Below are 11,613 nucleotides of genomic sequence, written 5' to 3'. Positions count from 1 at the left end.
TCTCCGGAGGACTCAGGTCTTGGATCATCAAGAAAGTCTCTCTCTCCACCCAGTCCCAGGTGGTACGAAGAAAGGCCCCTGCCCCCAAGGGTCCCACCAGACCAAATGTCTTTTATCTTGATCACAACTGCAAATTCATATTTATTAACTCCTCTCCCCCTACCCCGTTCCTTCAAGCTGGGTGGCTAACTTGCCTTCCAGTGCGTTCTGGCCTGCCTTCCGCCCACAGCAGTCAGGATGGCAGGGCCAGCCCTCAGTCCCAACTTCAAGGTGCCCAGATCCGTTTCCCCAGCTGCCACCTCCCCACCCCAGAAGTGGCAGTGTCCTGAGATGCCTAACCAGAGTGCTGATCTTCCAGAAGCAGGGACTTCATGTCTCAAAATCCCGATTGTCCCTCCGTAGAAGACTCCGAGCTCCAATAGCCCCGGGCTGAGCCGTCGGAACCTTCTCTTTCACCCAGCACTAATCCCTCCCCAAGTTTTCAGCCTGACAAGAATAGTCAGGGTTTAGAGAGAGCTTTCTCTTTCTCGCGTTCTCAGATCCAGCGCCTCATTTTTCAAATTCTGGTGTATTTCGGGTGGAGAGGAGGGAAAAGTACATCTGGCTGACATGAAAAGATTGGTGTGGTTGTAATGTAAAGACAGAGTGGAATTTGGAATTTTTTTGAAGAAGATTTAAACTAAAAATAGACAAAAGACCCGGTCTCAGAAATACCAGGATTCTGTTTTCAGTTTCCTGGCATCTCCCACAGGACAAGCACGGGCGTTTCTTGAGCACCTATGGTGTGTGCTGCACTGCGGCGGGTGCCGTCGGGGATAGGGGAGGGGAGAAAACAGAAGCAAAGACCTTGTAATCAAGGAGCTTGGATCCCACACGATGAAGCAGCAAAGAAAAGTTGCTGCAAATATAATTGAATACAAAAAAAATGTAGCCTTGGAAGTCAGAGGAAGAGGTAGCCTTGGAGGGTCATTCAGGGAGGGCTTCCTGGAAGAGGAGGGAGACAAACTGAGGTTTGAGGAGTGGATAGGGGGAAAATAGGCAAAAGAGCAGGAGAGCCTGTGAGAGGAAACAGCAGCTGGCTGGGGCTTGTTTGTGGGATAGTAGGGAGATTAATATTAATGGCTAATGTTTGAGGTCTCGTCATGTGCCAGGCACTGTACTGCTTGCTTTGTGTGGATTATTTCATTTAACCCTCAAAACAACCGTATAGGCCGGGCGCGGTGGCTCCACGCCTGTAATCCTAGCACTCTGGGAGGCCGAGGCAGGCGGATCACTCGAGGTCAGGAGTTTGAAACCAGCCTGAGCAAGAGTGAGACCCATCTCTACTATAAACAGAAAGAAATTAATTGGCCAACTAATATATATAGGAAAAATTAGGTGGGCATGGTGGTGCATGCCTGTAGTCCCAGCTACTCGGGAGGCTGAGGCAGGAGGATTGCTTGAGCCCAGGAGTTTGAGGTTGCTGTGAGCTAGGCAGGTGCCACGGCACTCACTCTAGCCTGGACAACTCTATCTCAAAAAAACAACAACAAAAAACAATCATATGAAGTAGGTATGGTGGTACCCATTTTACAGATGGGGAAACTAAGGGCCAAAGGGGTTAAGCAACTTACCCAGCTTTGCAGAGCCGGTGAGCAATGGTGTCCTAACCGTTCCGGTCTGCACGGGAGAAGCTGGCGGTCAGGCAGGCCAGGCAGGTGGGGGCCTTCCGAAGCCCACAGATGAGGGATTTCCTGAAATAGAGCCCTCGGGTCCTCCTGGGGAAGTCTAAAATGAGATATTCCCCCCCCCAGCAGATAGGTCCCTGGGGTATTTGGAAATGGGTTAAGGGATTTGGGGGTTCGAGATGCTGGCTTTTTAATATCTTCCAACTGTCCAGGCAGCGGCGGTCTGTGCCACCCACCTTGTTATTTCAGTCTGTTCTGGGAGATAGATGGCCCAGGCTTTGATTTAAGATCTGCCAGTACGATCCTCAATTTCCCATGTCTCGGGGGACGCTGACAAGGCAGCAAGTGTGTGGAGGACGCCTCTTGGCTGTGCCTGGACTTCAGGCGCAGGAGCCCACAGTACCTGCAGAGAAACCAGAGAGGCCTGGGCAAGGGCAGCCGGGCCCAGTGGCCCTTTCCCCGCAGGTAAAGCGAAAGCCCATTCAATGACAGAGCCAGAGGAGCCGGAGGAGGTGAGCTGAACCAATTCCCTCATGTGGTAGAGGAGCAAACTGAGGCAGGCCCAGAGAGGTTATGTGACTTACCCAAGGCCACACAGGAAGTGAGCCGAGCCTCCAACTGGGTCTCCAGCTCTTTGCAGAAAAGTTCTCTATCTACCTCCTACCCCCAGCTCTGGCCTGTTCTGGATGAATTCCTCCTCTGGATGAATCAAGGAACCAAAACCTCTTTGTTGTCGCAATAAAACAAATATTTGATGGCCTAACCTCTGGCCAGACACTGTTCTGGGCCCTCAGATATATACGATCCCATTTCTTCCTCATAAGATCCCTGTGGGTGGCTGGCCCAGAGGTTGCCAGGCCCGCCAGCACACGGATTCAGAAGACCACGTCATCGCAGGAGCCCTTTTTCTGCCCCATCAGCTCCTCCAGCCAAAGCCACTTGCAAAGCTACCTCGCTACTCTACCTACAGGGGTTTCTGAGAATCCCTTCCAGGGGCACTGCATTGCGCCCAGGCCAGCCTGTCATCTGCAGCCACCACTGGCATGTTCTCTGCTCCTGCCCTAAAAACTGCCAAAGGCCAAGCGGGCACTTGAAGGAGCCCTGCTATGCCGCCCTAGTTGTGGCCCTGGCGAGGAAGGTAATGTCCGGGCCAAGGGTGACCCCTGAGTCTCCCACGGCCTCGGGCTGGGGCTGCCAGAGGCCAAGGAGCAGCGTCTTCCCCAACACGCGGGCGCTTGGGCTGCGGGGCCTCCAGGCCTGACTACAGGGCCACGAGTGTCCCAAGGCCTCTCTGCAAACAGCTTGCACGGCTGGCGCCTGCAGCCTCTAAACCTGGCCTCAAATCCAGGCCAAGAGGCCAGAGAGGGGGCACCATTCCCTCGCTACTCCCTCTCTCCCAGGAGCCACTCCCAACAGAAAGCCCCCCTCCTCCTCCAGTGACAGAACAAAATCCCCCAGATAAATTAGAGGATGCCGACAAATCCTGGGGGATGGGAGGACACAGAGAAGCGAAGAGATTTGTTTCTGGTAAGTAGCCAAGGCAGGATTTGAACCCCATCTTGTGACCCCGCCCCTGCATGACACACCTCTGCCCAGACTGCCTCCCTGGGCCCGGTGCTGGGAAGGCAGGAGTGGCCTGTGTTGGGGAGGTTTGGGCCCATCTTCCAGGAGCTCCGTCTTCCTTCCTGTGGGCTCACAAGGTCCAGCCCAGATCTTGGCAAGGTGAGTCTCTTCCAAGTCCCCAACGTTCTTGAGAAGAAGGAGACTTCAGAGGGAACCAGATGTCCACTTCCTTCTGAGGAAGGCACCTGCTCCGGCTGCCCTCCGAGGCAGGGGCCAGCGCTGAAGCTGACCCTCCCTAGCCCACTCTGCCGGCCACTGCCACACTCACCCCCGTGGCCCCAGGCCATGGAGGCCCAGGCTGGGGAACACCAGTGAGCGCTCTCAGGACGCAGGACTGCCCCGAACCTCCCCCCCAGAGCCCTCCTGCTGTGGAAGCAGAGTGGTGGCCCAGGCCGTGTTCGTCTTAAGGCAGCTCCTGCCTCCCGCTCCCCACCCCACACACTGGCACCAGGGCACATCCTGAGACACCTGGCCACAGAGCCACGAGGAGACACGCAGACTGTCCAGAGTCAAACAAGGCCTCGGACGGGCCCCAGACCCTGTGTCTGGTCTAAAAATATGACACGGTGAATATTGCACAGTCCCTAGGGCTGGGAGGTGGTGGGAGTTGGGGGCGGACAGCAGAACAGGATCGTGGGCTGCAATTAAAATTCCCATCCTGGGTAATTCCCAGGCCTCCGTGGCACTGTTTCCATGGCATGAGGGGCTGCCTGAGAAAGCAGATCCCGGCAGGCGGGCTCCGCTCTGCGCCCACCCACAGAGCCCCGCCCTGCGCCCGTCCGTTCCGAGCAGGATGTAGGGTCCCGCTTGGAGCCCTGTGGGCAGGTGCCCAGACTGGTGGGGACACGGAAGGACAGGCAGTGTCTGGGCCCAGAGAGCAACTCAGTGACATGTCCTGGGACAGCAGGAGGTGACCAGGGCCCTCGTCCAGTCTCTAGGGCCGTGGGCGAGCTGAAGCGGCCAGGACTCCAGTCTGGTCTCTTAACCGAGGCAGGAAGAAGCGTCAGGCGCTCAGGAAGCATGCTCCTTATCTGATAAACGCCCTCCCAACTGTGCCCTCCGTCCCCTCACCAGCCTCCAGGCCGGGCTCCCCCTGCCCTGCCGCCTCTCGCCGCTGCATCCCGTCGTTGCTCGCGCACGCAGGCTCGCCGCCTGCCGGCCCCTGAGGCAGCCCTTTCTGCAGCCTTGGCTCGTGCCCAGAAGGCTGGAGGCCCTTCTGGCACATTCCCTGCTGGCAGGAGGTGACAAGCAGGGCAGGAGTGGACACCGTATCTTTACAGACAGCATCGGAGGCGCTGAGATGGGGAAAGAGATGCCAGGGCTGTCCCTCAGGTGTCCCCTCTGAGGAACCCTGCAGCAGCCCAGTGGGCACGCAGATGACCTGGGGTGCCAGTACACAGAATCCCATGTCTGGGGAGTCTGGCCCAGAGAGGTGACCACAAGTCCTGCCTCCTGGGGCAGTTCCCGGAGTCTGAGTTGCCTGGGAGGGGAGGCCTGCTTCCAGATGGTTCCATGGGGCCCTCAGGCTGCCCACACACTCCTCCCAGGAGGGGAGAGAAGGAGTCAGTAAGCACTCAGTGTCCCCTTCCCTTCTCTCTCCTGGCCCATGTTCTGGGTCTGCCCCCAGCCTCTCAGCCCCGAGGTGCCAGCTCCGAGTGCCCCATCTGCAGGCACCCAGCCTCTCAGCCCCGAGGTGCCAGCTCCGAGTGCCCCATCTGCAGGCACCCAGCCCCTGGCAGGGAGCAGCGTGGAGAATGGGAGGTGTCCTCGGGCCCCCCTGCCCAGTCTCAGGCTGAACTGGGCTCTTTCCCTCCTCCCTTTGGGGAAGGGGGGAGAGTGGGTGTCCCCGCCAGGTGTGGCCAGCTCTTGGTCAGGGGCCCATGGGCACCTCCCACTGGACAGCCCAGCCCTGGTCAGTGCCACACGGGCAGCTCTGGGAACCCAGCCCAGGAACAATGGGGCCATTCACTCAGCCTAGGCCTCGTACAATGACCCTCTTGGTCTATCTCCATGGCTAGACGGTGTGAGAGTGGGAGTGAGAGTGTGTGTGTGTGAGAGAGAGAGAGAGAGGGAGAGAGAGAGGGAGAGAGAGAACTGAAGGTAACTGGAGAGCCCAGCAGAGCCCAGCAGGAGTAGGACCAGCAAGGGATGTATTGACAATGATGTTGACATCTGTCCTTCATTAACTGACTACTGTGTGCTGGGTACTTGCATGGTCCTCACGACAACCTGTGAGTCAGTTCCGACATAACTCCCATATTCAAGGTAAGAAACTGAGGTGGAGTTATACAAGTCAGAATGATGTAACTCCCTGACAAGGGTACTGACTAGGAAGGGGCACAAGGGAACTTTCTGGGGCAATGGAAAAGTCCTCTATTTTTATTTGGGTGGTGGTCACATGGGTGTATACGAATGCAAATGTTCATTGCGCTGTCCACTGAAGAGTTGTACATCTTGTTGTCTATAAATTACATTTCAGTAAAAAATAAAAATGATCAAGAGAATGGAATATTACCCAGCCCTAATGAAAGAATGAGGATGGTCTTTGTATACTGGTACAGATCTGAAAGATACACTGTTTAGTGAAAAAAAGCAACGTGCAAAACATTATTTTGCAGATAGTACGCAAATACATATTTTAAAATACCAGCTATACATATCTGCTTGTGCATGTAGACTACCCCCACACGGACACATAGAAACCACGCCACCTCTGGGAGAGCAGCCACGTGGCTGGGACAGAGGTGGGAGGAAGTCTCTCCATGATATACCCTTTGCTTAACCCCTGGAGTGTATTACTTATTCAAAAATTAAGTGACATTAGAACACACAATAAAAGAGTGCCTGAGCTGCTGATTCCCAAGCCATTGTATCACTTGCTTTGTAGCATTCAACTCCAAAGCAAACGGCCTCGCCACCCCTTCCACCCGTCTCCAGCCCGTCCCCCTTCCTCACACTCAGCCAGACTGCGCCTGCTGTGGCTGCCCAGCTGGGGGGAGTTCATGGGTCTCCACCACATACCCTCTGGAACCACCGTGGCCTGAGAGCCAGGGGACTGTGCCAGGGAGGAGCTGCTGACGCCACAGAGCCACGCACCCCACCAGCCCCTGAACGGGGTGGGTGCTGCAGGGTTGCTGACTACTCTCCGGGGCCTCCCAGCTGAGGACTACCCAGCCCAGTGTTCCCGCCCAGCCCGCTGGTCCCTACCTTACTGGCACTGTCTCCGAGGCTCCCTCCGTGCTACCTGCGTGCGGGCACACCCAGCCCGGGCCTGGTCCTGAGGAAGAACTCAGGCACAGGGAGGCGTACAGAAAGCCACCTGCCTACTCCGGCTGAAGAGGGCATGAGAGGCAGCCCTTCAGGGGAGATGACTTTTCCACCAACCGGGGGTGGGGGACTGGGGTGTCGTGGGGGGTGGGGGAGTGGAGCTCAGGTGGTGATGCACAGGCCATTTCCTAACAGTCCCCAGACCGGTACTGAGCGGCACCCCAGGGGTTGGGGACCGAAGCTGTAGCTGATCATGGCTTAGCTTGTCCAGGGTTCAAATCCCAGCTCTGCCATTTCCTGGTCACTGGGTCTCAAGCAAATGGCTTCATCTTTTTGTGCCTCCATTTTCCCACCTGAGATGAAAACAATGCACTTACCTGTTGGGATTGTCGTGATGGGAAATGAGTTGCTGATGACCCTACGCCTGAGACTGGAGCAGAGTAGGCACGTCTTGAAAAAAACACTCACCACCTCCGAGGACACTGATCTAAGCAAAGCTTTATTACCGTTCACAAAGCACTGCTTGGGTGCAGCTTCTCGAAAGGGTGACAGAGAGGAAGGCCCTGCCCCAGCTGGGGCACCAGGCCTCTCCCGTTCCTCCCCGCAGAAGGGTTGTCGAGAAAGGAGGGTGTTGACGCGTCGGGAGGGGATGTTGAAGCTCTTGGTGACCTGGCTTCCAGGTCTCAGGTCTGAGGCAGGAAGGCCCATGGGGCCAGGGGCTGGCTCCAAGGATCCAAGAGTTACCACAAGGAAGAAAACCAAGAAGGATGGCAGGGATGGGGAGGGACAGGTCACATCTCCCTTGCCTACCTGGCTTCCCTTTGCAGCCAGATCCCCAGGGCTTCACTTCCTGGCAGGCGAGGCCTGAGCAGGATGTTACAGCCCGGGGCTGGACAGACCTGGGCCCAGTCTGGCCTGAAAGCAAGTTGCTTTAAGCAAGTCACGGAACCTCTGAGCCCAGTTTCCACATCTGCAGAGGTCCAAGCCGGGGCTCTGTGCAGAATGTTAGCCCCTCAGGCAGTGGCAGCAGTGCCCTATCTCCCCACTCCTGGAGGCAGAGTCCCCTGCCCTCTGAGCCCCCGACTCAGCGACATTGAGGATCACCTCTGTGTATGGTGAGTGCAGGAGAGGTGACTCTGCCCTGAAGGAGCGCACCTGCCAGTGTGGTGGGTGTGGGCAAGGGCAGGGCAAGGGCAGGCCAGAGATAGGCCAGAAAGTGAGGAACCAGGCTGCGTGGCCACAAATGCTGGAACTAAGGGGAAACCGAATACCCGGGACAGAGAAGAAGGGATTGGTTCTGCCCAGAAAGGGTATCCTATGCAGAGCCCAAGTCCCCTGGAACACTTCTGCTCTGAGCATCACAGCAATCGCTCCTGTCACCCTTGGGGCAGCCAGAGAAGAGGCGGGAAGATGGGATAAGTAGTAACGCCTCTGTTTTGCAGGGGAGCACAGCATGGCTCTCAGAGGCAGCCACCTCAGAGCCGGGACAGGCGCCCTCGGCCCTAGTGTCCAGAGCAGGCTGCTCTTCAGCACTCCTATGGCCACTCGGTATGTCTCCACCCCACGGGTCACCTCCCCAGGTCACTAGCCGCACCTGGCCAGGCCTAGCCTCCTTTTGTGTCAGTGAGAAACATCCCACCACCCAGGGCCCTTCCTTGGCAGTTGCAAACTGTAGGCGGTCCCTTCCCTGGGGTGACATGGTCTCCAGACCCTAAAACAGCCCCGTCTCTCACCCACACCCACAGCCCAACTCAAACCCAAACCAGAAATGCTGTCTCGGAAGGCCTCTGTGTGATCCATCCATGCATCAAGCACACTGAGTGCCTCCCCTGCTAGGCTGTCCCGGGCCTCAGCATCCCACACAGACCGATAGGAGAATGGGGACTCTGGCAGAGGGGGGACACCCAGAGTTACTGCACCAGCCCATCTCCTGAGCATTCCAGAAGAGTCTCCCCTGGGAGCAAGTTATCCCTCCATCTCTGAAGCGGCTCAACTACTATTGCTCAACTCTTTTCCAAGCAGGCCCCGAACACATCTGCCCTAGAAGGGTCTCTTCACACTCGTGATTAACTCCTCACCCTCTCAAAGAAAGACATCTTTTTAAAGGGCAAAACCTTCCAACCGCAGCCTTCAGGGGCCTGGGCCAAGCTGTGGAAACAGCAAAGAGACACATTCCAGGGTGGCCAGGTGCCCCACTGGCTGCCTGCCCTGCTCCTCAGGCCACAGCGGGAAGGACAGTCAGAGAGCAGGGGCTGCTGGCCAGGACACGGGGGCGGAGAGGGGGGCGGAGAGCCCAGGCAGAGGGGTGACGTCAGGAGCCTGGGGCCCAAAGGAAGGAGATTGAAATCGGGTCCCTGAGAGGGTTTTGCGGTGCAGACACCTGTTTCCACCCAGTGAGCAGGTGAGCTCCCACATCCACGACCTGGTAACAGAGAAAACACTGCCCCCTGCCCCCACCCACCTCCAGGGGAGCAGGCCTGGCTGCACTCCCTCTGCTCCAGGGCTGGGTCGGGGAGGAAGGGTTTCAGTTAGGCCATGAGACAACCCTGGAACAAGGCACCAAGGGCTGCTGAAGAAGCAACCTTTACTCGAGACCCGGCAGCCTGGCCACCTCCCCCTCCTCAGGCCCGGTTTTCAGAGTCCATCCTGGCTGGAGGCAGAGGGGGGCCCTAGCTAACCTTCAGAGAGTCTCTCCCCTGGAGGAGGAAGACCCCCTAACAAGGAGGCAGTGAAGCATCTAACTCTTGCCACCCACCCTCCAGGCCTCCATTTTAAATGGGCCAGTTGAGAGGAGGAAGAGAAATAAACGTATTAAATAAAGCACTGAACAAAGTAACAAGCACATAGTAGGCAATAAATGCCAGCTATTATTGTTATGGCTTCAAGGCTGCCTAAAAAGGGTCCCTCCACCTGCTCCTGTCCCCTGCCCCCTAATTATTGACTGCCCTCATCAATAACATATCTGCTCAACCTTTCGAAAAACAAAAACCCAAAAGTCTGGGCTCCAGGAACAGGGTGCTAGGCCTTGCTTGGGATGTGCAAAGCTCCATCTTTGGAGCCAGAGGGGGAAAGTGGAGGATGAAGGGGAGGCAGGGGACTTGGCCCCCAGGGAGAGCCGCTGGCAGCAGACGAGGGCTAGAGTCAGCCTCATGGAGGCTGAGCAGGGAGCAGGGCCCAGACAGGTGGGTGCACGAAAGAGGCTGGGAAGAAATTAGAGCACCAATCAAAGCAGGGGGCTGGGGGTCACCAAGGCACCCTACAGCCCCACAAGTAGAGGCCCTTGTTTCAAATCTGTCTTCCAGAGAGGGAAAAAAGAAAATAAATGAACCTTGACAAGTGGAAACATGTTCAGGGCACACAGGGAATTACCAGCACCCTCTGCATGGAGCCAGAAGACTGGCCCAGCCCCAGCCTGGACAGAACGTCCGCAGCCTCTAGGCCATCGCCAGCTCTTACTGCTCCCTTGATGGCCCTCAGCCCCTTCACTCCAGGCCCCCTTCCTGCAGGGGCAGGGGCAGGGCAGAGAACCCAGGCCACACTCCTCCAAGGAGGTCTGATTCCTCTCTGGTCCACTCCCATTCCCACACCCTGGGACAGTACAGTAACCTTGGGGGCTGTTGACGGGCCCATAATTCCCCAGAGAGCCAAATCCACATGTGCTAGGTAGCCCAGAGGTCTGAATAGACCGTTTGCAAGCCCCCAGCCTCCACCTGCCTTTTGTATTAATAAAACTGGCAAGATGCCTTGGGCTTGCTTTCAGAGGTGGCCCTGGCATCTGTTCTGACCCTGGGCTGACCCTCACACCACCACAGGACTGCCCGTTGGTCAGGCTGTGAGCAGCTGGCACACCCCTCTTCACATGCGCCCCGGGCCACCCCTGCCCCAGGTCACTGCAGGCCACACAATCTGGCCTGCTGCCTGGCCACTTTCCAGAGGAGCCGGCTCCCACTCCCCGTCCCCACCTCACCCTCATCTGTTGGACAGCCACTGCTCAGCCTTGATGTCTCATTCCAGTCACCTCCTGTCATGCTTTTCCTGAGGCCCACTCCTGTGAAAGTGGAACCCACCGTGCTCTTTGAGCCCCACCCACTACCAGTTCCTGCCCTTATGTGTTCGTGCACCTGCCTCGCCTGCTAGGCTGGGAGCTCCTTGAGGTTGAGGCCTAGCTCATTCATCTCTGCTAGCCCAGGACCTGGCTCACAGCAGGTGGTCACTAGGTGCCCACCAAATGAATGGCAGAAGTGACCACTCAAGGCAAGGTCGATATAACCCAGCAAGTAAATTCTTCCAACTGACCCCAAAGCAGGGCACCAGGACCATGGGCTCCGGCCTGAACCAGTCAGCCCTCCCAGCCGCGTGGGTGAGCAGACATCAGCCTCCATCCTTTGCATGGAGAACCGCAGCCCGAGCCTTGCAGAGGGAGAGCTGCTCCCCCCCCCCCCCCCCCCCGTCCCAGGGCTGCAGATGAGCCTGCCTAGCTGCTCACTGTGCCGTCCAGGGAGAAAGGAAAGATGCAGATCCCAATGCCAGATGTGTATGTCACTGCCCCACCGAGCCTCCAGCTAAGCCCACACACGTTGTGGTTCTCTACGCATCTCTAACTCAGTCGCTTGGCCTCACCCTTACCCTGAGCGCTGGGCTGGGGCCAGCCTGCCTGCAGAGCCGGCTAGCTGCCCTGCCTCACCTTGGGCCTCGCAGAGTCCCACAGGAGGAGGCAGGGAGGGAGCAAGGACAGGGATCCTGTAAGAGGGTCCAGAGGGTGGGACTTGGTGATGTGGCTGGAGTGAAGGCCCAGGCGAAAACCCAGCTGTGCCCTGCAGGTCCCAGACTGCTTCCCTGAAAACAGCCTCGGCTGTGACTCAGAGTCCCAGGGGTGACAAACCGAGAAGGGCCCTGTGTCCAGGCAGATAGCAGATACTTGTTTTTCCAGATGGATCATTAAATCATTCAACACATAGGTATGCTCAGCTAGGGGTCATAGTCCTCCTACCCCTGTGGATGTCATCGTCCAAGGGGGACAGGTGAGCACACAAACCACTGACTATGCGGTGGGCAG

Source organism: Microcebus murinus, chromosome 4 (genome assembly GCF_040939455.1).
Source record: "Microcebus murinus isolate Inina chromosome 4, M.murinus_Inina_mat1.0, whole genome shotgun sequence".
Classification (NCBI taxonomy): domain Eukaryota; kingdom Metazoa; phylum Chordata; class Mammalia; order Primates; family Cheirogaleidae; genus Microcebus; species Microcebus murinus.
Note: the sequence above shows the minus strand (reverse complement) of the source record.